Source organism: Humulus lupulus, chromosome 7, assembly GCF_963169125.1.
Source record: "Humulus lupulus chromosome 7, drHumLupu1.1, whole genome shotgun sequence".
Taxonomy (NCBI): Eukaryota; Viridiplantae; Streptophyta; class Magnoliopsida; order Rosales; family Cannabaceae; genus Humulus; species Humulus lupulus.
Genome location: NC_084799.1, coordinates 23820591 through 23840830, shown reverse-complemented (window position 1 = coordinate 23840830; position 20240 = coordinate 23820591). Strand labels below are relative to the sequence as shown.

The 20240-nt window shown below is 33.3% G+C and overlaps 1 long non-coding RNA gene and 1 other non-coding gene across 2 annotated transcripts; both read left to right on the top strand.

The window, feature by feature from the left end:
* Positions 1-3255: 3255 nt before the first annotated feature.
* On the top strand, positions 3256-3326 carry TRNAG-CCC (transfer RNA glycine (anticodon CCC)). The gene has a single exon. It is a non-coding gene; the product is annotated as a tRNA-Gly (tRNA).
* Positions 3327-5480: 2154 nt separating this feature from the next.
* On the top strand, positions 5481-7933 carry LOC133789506 (uncharacterized). The gene is made up of 4 exons (XR_009873587.1): positions 5481-6296; positions 6377-6451; positions 6924-6985; positions 7703-7933. It is a non-coding gene; the product is annotated as an uncharacterized LOC133789506 (long non-coding RNA).
* Positions 7934-20240: the final 12307 nt, after the last annotated feature.

The window sequence follows — 20240 nt, the reverse complement described above, 5'->3', positions numbered from 1 at the left end:
TAATATGTAACTAGATAGTATTTATTTTGTATGTTGATTTCCCATTTGTGCAACAAAGTTTATGGATTTTTCTTTTTCAAATATCTTCTTTCATCTTAAATATCATGTATTTTTTATTGTTAGCTCATATTTACACTTTGTTCTTCATTAGTGCAAAAACATAATATTCTTTGTGTAAGATGTGTCATTAAATTGTACACATCCAATGCTTAGAACAAAAATATTATGTTTTGCCTAGGGGTGGCAATTTGGGTCACGACACGATGACACGACACGACACGATTAAGGTAAACACGAACACGACACGTTTAATAATCGTGTCGTGTTTGTGTTTGAGTTTTTGACACGTTTAATAATCGTGTCGTGTTCGTGTTTACCTTGATCGTGTCGTGTCATAATCGTGTCGACCCATTTAATAATCGTGTCGTGTCAGACACGATAACACGTATACTTTACATAGGTTTTCTGATTTTTTTCGTATAATTATGATTAATCGTGTCATAATCGTGTTATCGTGTTCGTGTCGTGTTGACCCGTTTAATAATCGTGTCGTGTTCGTGTTCATATTTTTGACACGTTTGATAATCGTGTCGTGTTCGTGTTGACCTTAATCGTGTCGTGTCATAATCGTGTCGACACGAATCTGACATGTTTACACGAATTGCCACCCCTAGTTTTGCCTTATAAATAATGTTCATTGATTTATTTGTTATTTCATTAGATTGATTTATATTAAATACTTTGAAATTATAATTTTAAAAAGTGAAGATAGATCCTATATTTTTATAAAAACTTGTGCTCAAATAGAATATCTAATTTGAATAAGTGATGGTTTGATTAATTTATACTATTACTAAAACTTGGGAATCAATGTACTTATAAATATTATTGAACTTATATTTTGTGGATTCTAATACCTTAATAATCTTCTTTTACCATCTTGATTTCTACTATTAATTTATGTTTATATACTGTCTTTAATTTCTTTACTATTGTCTCTTATTTGATTTTCTTGTTACAATGTCTTATCAATCTTTGGAGCTAGGTTAGAATTTATTAATTTTGGTTTAAAATAGTTTTTTAAAAATTTTATTTTTATTTTAGACAACTCATTTGGGTTCGACATCCTTGCTTACACGATCACTATTCTATATGAACAATTTGTGCGCTTGTGATTTATAATATTTAAAACATACCCGTTTTGGGTCCATCAGTTTGAATTCCAAGTTCACATGCAAATTACTTGAATTATAAATTAGAGTTTAGACTTCCTTTTGACTAGAACAAATAAGTCTCTAAGTGACTTTGCTTTGAATGTTGCACGAAAATTTCTTGAAATTTTCTTTGCATTCAATCAAAGTTAAACATATATAAAATAAATATCAATCAATATTGACTTACTATTTATTATTTCTTTTATCTTTGTATATTAAAAGGTTCAACGTACATCTCTATGCATTAGCTAAACAATTATGTGATTTTTGAGCATTTATTGGAGAAATGTCTTTTGGTTAACTTTAATTAATAAACTATACAAACAAGGAGAAAACCAATTAATGGTTCCAATAAAAGACTGTCTTTTATTTGTTTTATGTGTCTAATTATTTACAACCCAATCTAAAAAAGAATTCACATATATGTTTCACTTAATTCTGGTTGGAGTAATATGTCTTATTAAATCTACGATTTGCACAATAATAAATAATTCGTAATTATCATTTATACTCATTGATGAAATAGGTTGAACGAGTATATTTCAAAAATAACAACTAAATTTATTATTAAAAAGAAATATTAAACTTGTTCATTCATCAAATAAATGAATAAAAAAACATAGTTTCTAGAAAGAATTTTATAACTACTTTAAAGAAAGAATGCTTAATTCAAAGTTGAAAATGAAAAAACTAGTTTCCATGTCAGTTATCTCTTGGTCTACCAATCTACAATCTTTTTCTTGTTTCTCTTTCGCATTATTTTGTTTTCTTGAATAATGTGTTCCTGAAAAACAAGACAAAAATATAGTGGCATAAAAATTTGAATTAACTATTCAAATATATTAAAAGAAGATGAGCAAATCATATTTATCATTTCTTCTTGCAAACTTCTTAAGTGATCAAAAGAATCTCTTTTGATAATTTCTCATATCTCATATGTAGATCTAAGGTTCACATATCTCAATTTAATATCGTCGGGCACAATCTTTAGTATGCAATTACGAGCCAAATAATCAGATCTCATCCAATTCACATATTTTTTATTACTATCATAATCAAATAAAGTTGATGGCTCATCTGGAGACACATCAATAATTGCATCATACACTTTTAGTTCACTGAGAATTATGTGTATGTTTCTGCACCAAATATCAAGATTGTTGAAGTCTAAATGAAAAATACTTAGGTAGCCATCACAAGGATTCACTGGTTATTTCACATTTTGAGGTTCTTGATTAAGGTTAAGAGAATTAACCATTATTGCTGAAAATAAATAAATAAAATATAATGAATTAAAACATATAATAAATATCATATTTTATTTGGAAAAGTGATCATGATGCATGAATGCAACATATAAAAACACATAAAAATATATATTAATCCACGATAAATTAATTTGAAAATTAATAGACCACCCTGGGGTAGGTCAGGCTAACTCAAAATTAATTTTGAGACAAATCTCAATTTCATAAGTGAAAACTTAAAAACGCATTTTTCTCTTTTGACTTGTGAACTATCTCCAGCTTGGTCAAAATGCATTAGTCGTGCTCGAAAGCCTAGATACATATTTGGAGTGTAACTCATTATTTTCAATCAATGACTTAACTTAAGAGTGTGTCTTAGGGTCATTCAAACTTGAAATACATCACTAATTATATTCTCATAAGAGAAGTCAACCTTGAGATAAAATAAACATATTCGGAAGTCTTTTCTTAGGGAGGTCGCAAACGGAGGCAATACGAGGCCCTTCCTATGTCTCTTAGTGTACAACTAATAATGAAGACCATGACTCTTCCTATACAATGAACACCATCATGAAGAAAAAAAAAATAGTCAATATACCCTCATGTGTCCATATAAAGAGCATGTTGTACAGGAGGTGGAAAATGAATATCTACCACATAATCTTCTAAAAAAATTAAAAATATATATTTGTAATTATTACAAAATACTGCGTAAAGTGTGGTTGTGTTTTCTAAAATAATCACCGTTTGTTTTAAAGGTTTTTAAATAAATTTACCACAGCAGAAGTCAGAAGGCGCATCTGGTGTAGTGGTATCATAGTACCCTCCCACGGTACTGACCAGGGTTCGATTCCCTGGATGCGCACAAACCAATTTATTTTTTCTTTTGTCTTTACAGTAATAATATATGTTTCCCTAATGGAGAGCAAAATGTATTAAACCCAAATGCAATTCAAAGTCCCCCATTTTTTTTCGGGTTCTTTTTATTGAGTAATGATATGTGCACCCAAATATTACACACAGTGATATGGCAGTTTGATCTAACCAATCACATTTATTAAAATTGAGACCCACTGCTTTTTATCATTACTCATTTTTATTATACTCATGATAAAACAAAGAGGATTTTTATATATTTATTTTCAATGCATTTACCCTAATAATATACTATGGGTGAACATTTGCATCCAAACATTACACACAGTGATATGGCAGTTTGGTCTAACCAATCACATTTATTAAAACTGAGACCCACTGCTTTTTATCATTACTCATTTTTATTATACTCATGATAAAACAAAGAGGATTTTTATATATTTATTTTCAATGCATTTACCCTAATAATATACTATGGGTGAACATTTGCACCCAAACATTACACACAGTGATATGGCAGTTTGGTCTAACCAATCACATTTATTAAAACTGAGACCCACTGCTTTTTATCATTACTCATTTTTATTATACTCATGATAAAACAAAGAGGATTTTTATATATTTATTTTCAATGCCTTTACCCTAATAATATACTATGGGTGAACATTTGACTCGAAAAACCAGCAAATCCACCCAACCTGAAAACCAGATTTTTTGCAAAACCTGTCGAATTCGGGTAAAATCCGGTTCGAACCTAACATAGTTTGGGTTGGGTTCGCATTTTGAAATTAAGAAAATACGGGTTTACACCCGAACTCGAACATCATTAAAAAAAAATAAAAAAAACTAATGTTTTTTTTTAAATAAAAAATACTAAGGCCGAATTTGTAAAAAATCAACATTACCAAACTAACAACATAGTTAAAAAAAACATGTGAAAAGTAAAAAATAAATAAAAAAAAGTATTTTTGAAATTTTTTACCAAAGGCCCATTTTCAGTCCAAAGCTCATTTTTTGACCAATTCCCAAAACTCGAAAATTTCGGACCGGATTCGGTACCACTTTTTTCCACCCGAAACCCGCAAAACCTGAACTTGACGCACCCGAAACTCGAAAATCCAACCTGTGTACACCCTTATAATATATGTTTCCCTAATGGAGAGTAAAATGCAGTGAAAATGTATTAAATTTGAAAGTAATTCAAAGTCCCCCCAGTGAAAGAAAGGTATTAAAAACTTATTTTTGTTCTCTCACATGCATTTTTTCCCATTTCTTTTTATTATACTCATGATAAAAATAAGAGGATTTTTATATATTTCTTTTGAATGCCTTTACCCTAATAATATACTAAGGGTGAACATTTGACCCGAAAAACTGGTAAACCCGCCCGACCCGCAACTCGATTTTTTGCAAAACCCGCCGAATTCGAGTGAAATCTAGTTCGAACCTGACATGGTTCGAGTTTTGAAATTAAGAACACACCGAACATAATTTAAAAAAAAATCGAAAAATTTAATGCTTTTTTAAAAGAAAATTACTAAGGCCCAGTTTGTAAAAAATCAACATTACCAAACTAACAACAAAGTTAAAAAAAACATGTGAAAAGTAAAAAAAAAAAAAATTTAAAGTGTCAAAAAAATGGTATTTTTGAATTTTTTTACCAAGGCCCATTTTCGCCCTAAAGCTCATTTTTTGACCAATCCCACCTGAAACCCAACCAAACCTGAAATCACCCCAAACCCAAAAATTTCAGACCAGATTCGGTACCACATTCCTCCACCCAAAACCCGCAAAACCCGAACCTGATGCACCTGAAACCCGAAAACTCAACCCGTGTGCACCCCTATAGTATACGTTTCCCTAATGGAGAGTAAAATGTAGTGAAAATGTATTAAATTTGAAAGCAATTCAAATCCCCCAATGAAAGAAAGGTACTAAAAACTTATCCTTGTTCTCTCACATGCCTTTTTTCGTTTCTTTTTATTATACTTCATGATAAAATAATGAGGACATCCAACATGAATTTTGGGTATTTGATATTCACCATAATTAGGTTGTCTACCACTTCGTATTTTCTTGTGAGCCCTGTAGCACCCACATTATTTTGATATAATATAGCCAATAATCACATGATTGCATTGCATTACATATCATACAATATGTATAATTTGAGCATATGCATATTCTTATAAGTGTTTTCATGTATAAGTATAAAAGTTGTGTATGTGATGTCTATATGTATGCTCAATATTATTAACCTTGTGGCATTTGAGTTGTCTTTTATGGGTGTTTGATGTGCTCAAGATATAAGAAAGTATGAAAAATATGGACAAGGCATGGAATTAAGTGATGAAAGTGAGATATAGAAGGCAAAATAGGTTAAGTAGTGAAAAATAGTACAATGTCGATTACTAGTATTTCGGTGTAAAATTGAGTATTTATGGATTTACCAAATGTAATCGAGGTATGATTAAGGTCTCATTGATGATGTAAAAATGGTTTTAGAACCATTAGATCAATTCTTGATGGGAGGTATACATAATCAGTGGTATTGATGCAAAGTCAAAATGAGCTTAGCATAAGTGCGCTACGCTCGATCGGGTAAGCATAACTATTGGGTATGAAGTCATATGGACCTAAGGTTTGGTGTGAGTGTTTTACACATAAGGATAATAGGCCTAGCAGATGATTAAGTCAAAATTATTGAAGTGATAAGGTTTTCATAAGTCAAAAGGTGAAATGATGAGATGAAAGGTGTCAAATTTTGATACAATAAGGCTAAATCATTGAAAATAAGGAATTTTCATCAACCTTATCACTTTGCACGACCATTACTCTGAAAAACAGAGAGAAAAGAAAACCAAAAACCATTTCTTGGCTGGTTTGAAGAAATTCTAAGGAGATCCAAGTGAAAGCAAAGCCAAAGAAGTAGATTAAGCTTAGTTCTAGCCTTTTTATGGTAAGTTATTGTACTTGGAAGTTAAACCATGTTTTTGAATTTTTCTGAAAGCTTATATATGGTGTTTTATCATTTTTAAGATATTTCTTGGGGTTTCCAAGTGGTTTGAGGTTTAGAAAAGCTTGAAGAGATTGTTTTCGCCGAAAAGTTTCTCGGTAAGTGAAATTTTGTGTTTTATGAGGTTTTTGGGGTTCTTGGAGTACAAGATGATTTTTGGTTATTTGATTGAGTTTATAAGAGAGTGTATATGTTTATAAATGTTTGAATAGATGTGGAGACTCATTTAATTTAGGTGAAGATCTAGGAAATTAGAATTTTATCAAAATCGGTATATGATAACTTTATGATGAATTATGTTGGTATTTGGGATATATATGGTTATGGCAGGTTATTTGATGTTGATTATTGGTTGATTTTGATATTTGAGGATAGCTAAAATTAAGGGGAAACTCTGCCAAAATTTCTCCAAATGTCTAAGATAAATCTAATGCTCGATCTATGTGGTTTAAGGCACTTTAGGCATGTTTTGGGTATGAAATTTGATATGATGTTTTATGGATATTTTTTAAAATGAGAGTTCAATGTATTACTGCCATCATTATGATGAGAAATCCATGCCATTGTCAGGATAAGCACATCAATACCTAAGACACCACTTGTTACACGGTGAATTATATTTTGGACAAAAGGTAAGTAAAGTACTCAACTGCAACACAAGAATTACATGTTATGTGAAAGTATGCATTATATGAATATTTGTGAGTAAGTGGTATTAACATACATTGACACTTCATCATAAATTTGTATGCATGGCATAATAGTGATATGGTAAATTATTATATGATATAAGACCATGCATGATATTATGATGATTAATCATATGATGCCTTTGTAAGTTTTGTGCAACATAAAAGAAAGTTGTAATAAGAAGTTTAAGTTCAGTGTCACTGTTTTGAAAAGGCAAATGAAAGTGTTAATAAGTGTAAACGGAGGCCTATAGTAGGCTTATAGTGGCTGCCCAATAATTTGGGCTAGGTTTTAGTGAACCAATTATATTGTTTGCCATGTTTCCGTTTTTATTTCTCCTCCATATGAGTTATTGTTATATGTATTGACACCACAGTGTGTGGCTGCCTTAACTCTTGAGCCCGATGGGGCAACGATGGAATAAGGTTTATAATGTGCCCTACTGTGGTGAAGGCTAGCCGGAGGAGAACTCATGGGATTTTATATTATATGTGTAACAAGCCCTGCAGGCATTGACCAATTCAAATAGTGTGCACAATATTAAGGGGCCCAAAATTTAAAAAGAAGTTGTGTATGTCCATTGATATTGGGTAATCATTAGCATTGCATGCATTACCTTGCTTAATGAGCTTTAGGCTCACAGTTGTCTTGTGTTGCAGGTAGAGAAAGAAATGTGTGAATGACATGAGGAGAACTGAAGCATGGTCCTGACCCTGATTTGTACATATCAACATATCGACCTTTTGTGGGTTATTTCAGTTATCAGTGAAATGTTTGTAATAAAGTGTGAAGTTATGTTTTGAAAATAAATTGGGTTATTTAATACTTATGTATAATATGTTTGAGACACACTTTATGTTTAATGTAAATAATGTGAAATAAGTTTTCAAGTTTAAAAAAAAAAATGTCTAGACTTCCGCAGTGATAAATTATGATATAGTTTTAAAACGTAACACCTCAAATATGATTTTAACTAAAATAAGTGAGGGTGTTACAAGCCCAGCCATAAATAGATGGCAAAATAAGCAAATGAGAAAAGATAAGCTAAATGTGATAAAGGAAGCATTGGAAGAAGCCAACGAAGAGTTGAAAGGTTTCAGGATAGGCACGACTGTATTCTGAGTCAATTATGCACCTATTACTTGACGCATACAAAGCTTGAGGAGGCCGTGGTGGCTGCTCGAGACGCCGTGAAAGAGGCACTCGTGGTCACCACTACACTCACCAAAATGCAAATTGATCTCATCACCTCTCTCCCCCTGATCATGATTCTGATGTGTAATATTCTGATTTTACCTTGTGGCTGGCTTGTTCAAATTTTGCATGTTCCCAAACCATCTTCACATTATATAGTGTAACAAGAGTTTTTTTTTTTAATTTTTATATATAAAATACCAATTTCATATATAAAATTATTGTTTTATTAGTCTTAACAAATTGTTAGATTTTCTTTTTTATTCATAATTTTTAAAATTTAGTGGTTCAATATAATTTTAGATATTAAATAATTTTTATTTTGGGATTATTGTATGTAGATAGTTATGAGTGTAGATTTAATATTTGTGAAAAGCCATTTATTTCATTATAATCAAATGTTTTAAATAATATTGAGTATACAATTTAGGCTAAACATCGGTCGGTTTGGGCGCGATTTTTTCATATTATTAAATCTAGAATTCGGTTTTCGGTCTGGATTGGTGCGATCCGAAAACCGACCGACCAAACCAATTAATGAAAAAAATCGATCGTTTTTTACCACGGTTTGGTCGGTTAAACTGACCAAATCGAAGTCCATTTTAAAAAAAAAAATTCCATAATGTTTTAGAAAGTTTTAGTTAAAAAAAAACTAAAAAATTTGGATTGTTTGAATCTATTTTTGTGCTTTCTTAAAACATAAATACATAGAACATATTTACATTCACAAATTAAAAAGTTTGAAAACATAATTAAAAATCCATAAGCATAACATAACCTACATATATTTATAATTTCGGTCGGTTTCGATTCAAACCGGTTGGTCCACACGGATTTTTCAAACCGACCGAACAGTGGCGGTTTACACCGTTAATGGTTTTTTCAGTGTTAGGTTTAATTGGTTTTGGTTTTTTCGGTGTTCGGAAGGTCGGTGTACTTGGTTTTTTCAGTTTTTTTTTTATTTTATGCTCAGCCCTAATATAACTAACTAATATCAATCTAAAGACTACAACATATCTACATATAATAATAATAATTATTATTATTATAATAATAATAAGACAAGGTAGCCTTCTTTTTATGAATACTATACACTATAGCATAAAGAAAAAGAAATCATATTTAGGAAATAAAAACGAGCTGTTAAATATTTACATAAGGGAATTTACTTATTTGGTAACTTGTGTTTTTACAAAGTATCATTTTGATACTCTCTTCTTAATAATGCTCATATGGTACTTTGTATTTTAAAATCATACATATTTGGTACCCTAGACTCAAATTTGATAAAAAAAAAATTTCAGTATCACCAAATTGACATAAATTATATGTAATTAAGTAATTATATTTGAATTTTGAACTCATATATTTAAGAGCAATTCGATTAAATTGGTCAAATTTTATTAATTAAATTTGAGTTTAGGGTACAAAATATGAACGATTTCAAAAAACAGGATACCAAATTAACATTATTGTAAACACGGGTACCAAAATGATACTTTACAAAAATATAGAATACCAAACAGTTACCTACTCTTTACATAATTATATATGTATTCGATATGCTCCTCAACATAGGCCATAAGTTCAATTCAACAAAAATATATATATATATATCATAGACCATAAAGTAATCTTGTATTGTAATAGTTGAAATTGGGAAGTATACAATGGTTTAGTGAGGATATCAACAAACTAGTATGCATAAGAGACATGAGATACCTGAAGGAGACCATATTGGACTTGACCTTAGTGACATGTTTCATTCTAGAATGAAAAACAAGATTAAAACTTAACTATGTTGCACCAACATTACCACATTAAACAATAGGAGAACTTGTTAAGCTAATTCCAAGTTCTAAAAGGAAAGAGCAAACTTAACGAAGATCAACATAAGTGACAACTACCAAGTGGTACTGTGCTTCTTTAGAAAAGTGAGCATTATTTGTTGCATCTTCGAGCACCAAAGTGCTAGGTTTCACCCAAGATGAACCAAGTAAGCACTAGTTGGATACTAATTGACTTTATTTCCAGCCCAATTTGCATTTGAGAAGGCATAAATTAAGGGAGAATCATAGTAGAGAATAAGCCATTTGTCTGATGTACCACACAAATAGCATAAAATACCTTTAACAAGAACCTATAGTTTGTTTGGCTAAGCTTATGCTTTTGGCTTATCAAAAAGTTCTTCCTCAAGAAGCTACAAATATTAGCTTCCCTTCAAAGAGCTTTATAGAGTCAAATGTTGAAGTCTGTTAGTAATCCAACCAAACCATTTTAAGTGTTTTTAAACTTTAAAAGCCCAAAAGTGGTTTTTAAAAGCCTAGCCAACCAAGACTCTAATTCTCGTTAGTTGGCTGGTACATAAACTAGGCCATTTATTGACCGCAAAAGAAATGTCTAGTCAAATTAAAAGATATTGTAGGCTACCAAATACTGCATAATATGGAGGTGGATGTGAAAGAGGTGTGCTCAAGTTTATGGAAATTGTTGTTGAACCAATTGGTAATGGAGTAAGAATAGGTTTGGCATCTTCCATATTGGACCATTTTAGTAGATTCTAAATGTATATTTTATGTGATAGCAAGATGCCAAGACGATGTAGGAGAAATTCATACAAAGACAATAAGAAAATGAACCAATATCTTCGAGAGATAAGTGGAGAGCAAGACTTTTTACAAACTCCAATTAAAATAATATTATAAACATGCACCAAAAGATACAAAATATGATTATTACTGTCAGGAACAGAGGGAGATGTATCTGAGGGTGAATTTTTTAATCAATGAGCTATTCAAAATTGAAGCAATTTATGATACCAAGCCCAAAAAGTTTGCTTGACCATAGATGGCTCTATGAAATTAATGGACATTTTTCAGGTAGTCAGCCTTGGAGAAAAGTATTATTGGCATCCAGTTGGTGGAGAGACCAACCATAACATATTGTGATACAAGCACAAGTTCATTGTGGTAGGCTTAACATCTTGATTGAATGTTTCATGGTAATCCACACCAAGCCTTTGATGAAAGTCATTGGCTACAGAACAAACTTTGTACTTGTTAATAAAACCATCATAATATCATTTTATATGGCAAATCCACTTAAAGTCAAAAAAATTAAAAATACCATCAGGAAGAACCAATTCCTATTTTCCATTTTGAACAAGTGCATCATACTTTCCCGACATAGCTTGACATCAGTTCTTATCTTTGAGAGCTGGTAAAATGGAAGTATAATCTGTATTTTGTGAAATGGTTTTATGGGTGTAAAGATTGAGTTTCTTGATTGGTTTGGTAATATTGTTCTCAACTCGGGTAGTCATGTAGTGTTAGGTGGGAGGTGAGATTTTGATGGTTGGTTCGGTGGGTTGGTAGGTAAGATTAAATGGTGGTTGACTTTCAAGGGCAACCTACTATTGTGATGATTTGGTTGAGTTTGGAGTGGCCTTAAATGAAGACAATTTTTGAGAGATTGCTACAAATGGAGTGTTCGCTACCTGTTGGGTTGATGAAGGAATAGATGCAATAAGGCAAGTGGAATCCAAATGGTTACGACAATGGAAGTGGGACGTGAGAGATTGGTGAGTAATGAGATGCATGAAAAAAATTGAACATGACGATAGACAAAATTTTAAGTAGATGGTTTAATACAGATAAACACACTTTGAGATAAGACCCATTTTAGTTAGAGAATGTTATATTCAATGGATGATAAAACCACAAGATACAGCTATATAGTCTATACAATAGATCACTTTGAGCTAGAAGATTAATAAAATAAATGTTACAACTCTATGCTTAAAATACAAAATAAAATGAATGAAAATATAAAAAGAATAAGAAATGAAGAAATACAAATTCAAATCAATAATAATACAATATGAATAATAGATAAAAATAAGGAAAATAAACTCTCACACTTGCACCACCTTAAGTGTAGAGTAATGAGGATCACCACTTTGAACAATATTCTAAACCTTTGTACAATTTCCCCTATTTCCAAGCACCAAGGGACTCTCAAGTTTATGAAATAACTCTCTAAAATTATCAAATCTTTTGTGTATTTTATAGCCAAGTGCTTTGTGGAGAGAAAATTAGAGGGCGTTTGACTCTTTAATTAAAAAACTGTTTTTTGTTTTTAAAAGCTAAAAACTGTTTTTTGAAAACAAGTTTGGGTGTTTGGCTTTGTTTTCAAAAAACAATTTTTAAAAACAAAGTTACAAAAAACAGAAAATTTTGAGAACAACAAAAAGTTGTTTTGTGTTGTTCTCAATTTTTTTTTGTCTATATTTTTTTTTCTCACTTTAATTATTATTATCTAACATAATTTATTGTCACATGATTTTCTCTCTCTTCACTTTCTCTCACATCACATTCTCTCTCATCACTTTCTCTCTCCTTACTTTCTCTCTCATCACTTTCTCTCTCCTTACATTTTCTCTCTTCACTTTCTCTCTTGCTATTTTCTTTTTCATCATTTTCTATCTCCTTATTTTCGCTTGCATCATTTACTATATCCTCACTTTCTCTCTCATCACTTAATATTTCCTTATTTTCTCTCTCATCATTTTTTCTCTCTCGCCATTTCCTCTCTCTCTACTCACTTCTCTCTCTTCACTTTCTTTGTCATTACATTCTGTCTCATTTTTTCTTGCATCGATCAATTTCTCTCTTCTCAATTTCTATTTCTTCAAATTTTCTCTCCTTACTTTCTTACTCCTTATTTTTCATCATTTTTCTTTCAAGTTATTTTATCTCATTATTTATTACAAACTTTTAAAATATTTTTATCTTTGTAAATATATTTGTTAATTTTTTATTTAAGATTTAAAAAAAAAAACTAAAAAATTGTTTTTAAAAAACATTAACCAAACATCTCTTGTTTTTTGAAAACTACAAAAACTGTTTTCTGTTCTCAATTCTGAAAACACAATTTTGAAAACAGAAAACAAAGCCAAATAGACCCTTAGTTGTTTTACAAGTGAACAAATGTCTTTATTTATAGAGTTTGAGATATCAATTGATTTCAAATTTCAGCAACCCCCTTGGGTGCTATCAATAATAAAGTTGGTGTTTATGAAATTATAGGGATGATTTGAGGGTTACTTAGGGTGTTACAACATTCAAGGCATAAAAAATATGCTTCAAAACTGAAATTGTTAGGTTACTGATTTGTAACCCCAAGTAACAACTTTGGTTACAAGCTGCCAAAACGTCCCAAATCATCTCTCGTGCTATTTTGTAACATCCAAACACGTATTGGTTGTCAAAATAACATCCCTAACAGCTATAAAATATTATAGCATATGAAAATAAAATCAATATTATATAACTTATTTTACATATTGATTATGGTGATACTTTGGGAGTTACAAATCAGTAACCAGATTTATAACTTCTCTTTGTATGTTACAAATTGACACATCCAAATTTATCTGTCACAATCATTTAATCAATATTATATTATTTATATAAAATAATATAACAAGAAACACGCACGGTTGGTATAGTGGATTTGACTTATGATATATGTACATGGGTGAAGCCAAATCTTACATAAACATCCAAAAACTGTTATTTTAGAGTAATTGGTACTATTGTTAAAAATTGATTCATAAGGAAAGAACAAATTTAGTGTAGGGTCGATAATTTGTTTATTAGGTCGACATCAATAGCAAAACTATGAGGTAAAAAGGTGGTTAGAAGAAAGACACGAGAAAATAAGGTAGGACTGTCTCAACAATATAACATGTCTTCTTTTAAAGTTGTATCTAGGTGTATATGGTGGAGTGGTCTAATGGAGTATACCATGAAGAGAAAGACAATCTTTGATACCCATATATTTTCCCCATTATCATAATAGAGATTGATAACTTTGTGAGACAAATAATTTTCCACGATGGCTTTGTAACATTTAAAGAATTCTTGAACTCTGGATTTTTATTTGAGAAGGTAAAACCATATGTCTTTTGTGAAATGATAAAAAAAAAAACCTAATATTTAAAACCATCTCGTGACACAGTAGGAGAAGTCCACACATCAGAAAAGATAATTTCAAGAAATTGTGTGGAAGTAAAAGATGAAATAGATTATGGTAGCTTATGACTTTTATTGTTAATACAAGTATTATATGAAAGTTATTTTGGAAAATGTGAAGAGAATTCTAATTGAAAATTAGAAATAATGTGTTTTAAAAATAAAAAAGTTGGATGTCCCAAATGATGGTGCAATTTGATGATGTAGTTTTGACTTAAGAAAAAGGTAATAGTTTGAGTTTATTTAGGTTGTATAGTTGGCCATTCATATAATCCATCCTTAGTGTTGCTTGTCAAAAGATTTGTCCATGTCCGAAGGTCCTTTGCGTGAAAAGAAAATGGTAAGAATTCAATAGAAGCAATATCAACATCACAAAATAAAGAAGTAAAATTAGTTATTTTTCATTGTTGGTTCACAAAAAACATCATTCAAGGTAAAAATAGTTGTGGATGTTGGTAAAGAAGCATGACTAGTGTGAGATATGGATAAATTAATACCATCTCCGATCATAACATTATTTGAGCTAGTGTATGGTGCATAAAGAGACTGGTTGCTTAAGTTGGTAGTGACATGGTAAGAATCGCCACTGTTGAGCCATGATGGATTATTTATGGCACCACATGCAACATAGTGAGCTTGTGGCTACCAAGGTGCAACATAGTTAGTGTAACGCCCCAAACTCCAGGGACCGTTACGGTGTGCATTGTAAACAGTGCTAAACTCGCTAATCGAGTCATTTGGCCAAAATCGTGAACTAAGGATGATTAGCAGTTTAGGGATTAAAAACTTTGGTTAAGATGTAATGTTTCACTAGAACGTTTAATATATACATTGGGATCCCAAAAATATAATTTCAGAGTTTATTACAGAAAATGTTTACAACAGGCCGTTCTAAGCGGCAAAACAGGGTTCAACCCTAGTTCCACTTTAAACCTCGGCCGTGGCGGACGAGCAGCTGCATATATACACGTCATCACCTAAGCTCTCCAACTCAAGGATGGTCCAGCTTCCTCTTGCCTTTACCTGCACCACGTAGCACCCGTGAGCCGAAGCCCAGCAAGAAAACCCAATAAAGCATGATATAATATCAACAACGATCATAATAACCATTCAGGACTATCAGTCCAAGCAAATAGGTGACAATAGCCAAAAGTCACAATAATGAGCATCGCTCCTTCTAGCCATGTGACGATAGGGTCACCAGGGCTTAACTGATAATTGATCCTTTCTTAAGTTTGATTAGGACAGGTGCAAGGTCATTAGTCACCAACATAACCTTCCTCACGACTCTAGAGTCGAAACTATGGACAACGTCCCTTAGCCATGTGACAAACGGTCACCGGGGTCGTATACCTTGGCTATAGTCATCTGGTCGTAGACCAGGCAAGCGCTTATAAGTTCTTCGACCCTAGGGTCGGTCTATCATTAATGCCATAGAGCCATTCAATACGTGATTCTCGACTTTAGAGTCGGTCCCTGACTAGTCAGTGTCATACGCAAGTAAGTCATGCCGCCAAACATATATCTCATGTTCCGTATCCATAAACGAGGCATTTAGCATACTTACTAAACATGTATTAGTGTTATTAGGGCCATCCATAAACATAGAGGCTCAAGCTCTGAACGATATCATACTCAGTATATAAAGCATGTCCCAATCACATGTTTCTCGTGCATCATATGCAATAAATCCAGCAATATAACATGCACCAATAACAACCATGCATGTCACGTTTGATAGTCAACCAACATGCATCAGGAATAGCCATGCATGTCATACATAATAATCAATCGACATGCATCAATAGTAACCACGCATGTCATACTCACTAATCAACCAACATGCATCATAACAACCATGCATGTCATACATAACAATCAACCGACATGCATCAACAATAACCATGCATGTCATACTCATTAATTAACCAACATGCATCATAATAACCATGCATGTCATACATAATAATCAACCGACATGCATCAACAATAACCACGCATGTCATACCCATTAATTAACCAACATGAATCATAATAACCATGCATGTCATACATAATAATCAACCGACATGCATCAATAATAACCATGCATGTCTCATATACACAGGGTGCAGTTTTCTTACCTCAAAGTCGAGCTAGAACGATTTAAAGAACGACCCTTGAGAACGATCAACCTTTAGTCCTTTAGCGGTCACCTAGTCATAACCAAATATAAGATACCATCAATAAAATTGGTCAACATAAGTTTCCAAACCAACATCAATCCCCACTTAACCGGGTACTAGGATCAACCCCGAGGCCTATGGTAAGCATCCCTAGGCTTAAAACACAATTTTGGTCAAATCTGCCCTGATGGGTCGCGGCTCACCACAGCCATGCCACGGCTCATCACCCTGACAGAGGCATTTCTGCCTCAAAAGACACCTTAGGCCGCGGCACACAAAAGCCAGGTCGCGGCTCATTACCCAGATCAGCCAAAAATCAGCAACGCACCAGCTCGACCTCCCCTGCATATTCCCTTAGAACCAAGCCTTCAAATCAACTCAAAACCTCTTCCAAACACTCATTTAAACATCCAAATATCACCCATAACTCCTCCTCATCAAAACCCAAGTTCCCAAACCCAAGAACTTCCATTAATTCCAATTAATCACCAAGAATACACAAGCTGAAATCTTAAACTAAAACAGAGTATAAACCAGGAACTAATGGTTGAAACTTACCTTAAATCCGAGTTTGAACCTCCTTCAATGTCTGAACCAAACTCTTAAGCTTCCACCTTTTCCCAGCTTAACTCCTCAATTGGGCTCTCAAAAATCCAAAGGAAAGAGTGAAGGAAACCTTGTACGGGAGAGAAAGGGAGAGATGAGGATAGGCTCTGTTTTGGTTCTGTATTTTCTAAAGCCTTTAAGTCATATAAATCCTTAAGGTCAAAAGACCATAATGCTCTTAAGCCAAATAAACCCCTTTAAAAGCTTCCAAGGGTAAAACTGTCATTTCCGCTTATCTCGTTAATTATAATTAACGCTCTCCAATTCCCGCTATTCTCAATATTCCCAATTATCAATAAATCATATCCCATTACCCTTTAATTCCCGGTAATGCTCTAATCATTAAATTCACCCCGAGACTCACCCCGAGCCCCGAACTTAAACCCGTTATGACTAGACCGAACACTTACATCTCATGATCGTCTCATGTCGAATAGCTCGAACCAATCCACCTTATAATGTGGCTATATTAATTAATCACAACCATGCACCCAAAATATATAATTACGCCCACAGTGGCCAAATTACCCTCATAATTAACATATGAGCCCATATGCATGCATTCACCATCATATAATAATATAATTCACATAAACATGCATATAATCATTAAATACTATAATAAATCAATTATGGCCCTCCCGGCCTCATAATCAAGGTCATAAACCTTATTAGGAAATTTGGGGCATTACAACTATCCCCTCCTTACAGAAATTTCGTCCTCGAAATTTACTCAATAACTCGGAACCGGAGTTCCACTCACTGGATATAAATTTCCTTAAGTCATTTCCTGACTTCAGTATTTCGACAACCTTACCTTAACCCAAGGTACATTTTGCTCAATAGAACCTCATTACTTACGTCACAATCTAAACTGGATATTCCTTACCGAAATACTTAACCTAACCTTCAGATCCTCATAACTCAACTCATAAGTTCCTTCGGCCCATGCCCACTGCATGGAAGCACATAGCTCACTGTGTACAACTGCCAGTGCCAAAAGTAAAACTGATTCAGAATCACCCTGTTCAGACCCAATCAGGATCCAACTGTTGAAATAAACTAGGGCTTAACTTGTCTTAATTCCTCACTTCTTTTCCCATAGTGATATCTTAGAGAAGATACATTCTCCTACCTGGAATTCCATATTCCTACTTTTCAATTCAATAACTCTTTTCCATCTATTCTGAGAAATGGGCAACCAAAGTTTAAGCTCCAGCAAACTCATAAATCCCCTGAACCACCTTAGGATTCAGACATAAATATATATATATATATTTCCTCACTCATCTTATAAGATGTTCCTCCAATAATAATTGGATAACCCTCTCTCTCTGATTTACCACCAGTCTGAGAGTTATAATCTGTACTGAGTTCCATTTATATATTCATCGCCTTCTAACCCTTCCAAAACTTGGAAGTCACAATAAAGTCTTCATCTGATAAGATAGACCTTGAGTTCACGAAAGTTCTCTATCCTTCTCACAAGGAGACTCAAATATAGATCAGCTGTACTATTCACCTATCCTTACGGATATAACAAACTCACTTGGACTACCAGTCCACAATGACTTAATACCCATTTCATGCCGAACCTTCAACCTGGGAATCCCACCGCGAAACTCATCGCGATGCTCCCTTATTCCCACTATGAAATGCCCAAAGGCTGTAATGGCCTTGCTGTTTCCTGATACACTGTTTTGTCCTGCTAACAGGTAAGAGCCTTACACATGCCTCGATATATGCCTCTTTATCTCAGGCCATCACCATAAAATTTACATACCATGTTACCCTTCCATGATGCCTGAATGAAACAAATAAAAGAATAGCATGAGATTCATCCAGAATCTCTCAGTTATTCTCAATGTCCATCGGATCCCAGATCCAATCTCTATATCACCATAAATTCATGTCTGTCACTTGACAGCCTTTGGCTAGTCCAGCTAAAGCTTCTCATTCAACCTTGCCTGTCTGTGGCTCACTTAACCATCTTCCCTTTTATCTTTCTTGAGATAATAATCTCAAACAATAAATTGGCCACTTGGCCCGCCATAAACTCTACCAAGTCCTGGTCAGATCCTTAAATCAACATGTTGTATAAGCAATCACTTTTCTCTACTACTAGGATGTCATAACAACCTACTAACTGATCCTGGTCTATAAAGACCCAGCACTTTCTCCCCAAGGCACCTGAAATATCTTTACTATCCATGGACACTCCTATCCCCAAGGCACTCTTCACTCTTGGCAATTCTCCGCAGAGAAAACACCACCACACCATCGTCCAAGACGATCACAAATCCCATTCAATTTTACCCTTGAATGGACTATTAATCTGATTCACAAACACTAAGCATCAAACCAACTCTCAAGATATACTCAGCACTCGCAGTGCTTTAATCTGATACCAACACAACCCTTTACTTGGTTTTTCTCACTCTGATCTCTAACTGGTCTTAACCAGATCCAAGATCCACCTCAAAGGATTCTATCTTACTCAGCAACTAACTCAATAATTCTTATAACCCCACTGAGCCACTCGAAACAGTGCTTACACCTGATTCCATCTCTGGTACTAAACCAATTACCATTCTAATCTTCTTTTAATAAAAAGAAGGCCTGGCAGACTGCCTGGAAACACATTTAAAAACCCACAGACTAATCCATTCTATCCTGACCTCACTAATCACAATTTAAGTGGTATTCACCACACTGGCTAAGAGTTTCATGTACCTCCTTGCACAAACTCCAGCCCTCACATCCGGTATCATAAACATATCAAATCCAGGCACAGTGCCAATTGTCACCAGACTTTTCGCTCACAAGCTCAAGAATTACTACACGTTCCTTACCATTCAAGACTTGAATGCCATAAATTTGACAAAATTGCTAATATGGTAGAGGTGGATGGCGATCGTTGTGAGTTGGAGCACCAAAATTAGTGACCATAGGTGAGCGATTGAAGTTGTTTAGAATTAGGTGCCAATTTATGGTACCCACAAAAGATGAGTTATTGGGACGAGAGTTGTTGTTGGCCTTGACATAGTTGCTAATATGTGTTGGTGGTATTTGTCATGGTTGTGAGATTGAAAGTGATTGGAAGTTGGACCTCATATTTGGGGTTGGTTGAAAGGGAGGCTTCAAAGGATAAGAGTTTCTCATATAGTTCATCGGAGGTGATAGAGTCGTTGGCTTGA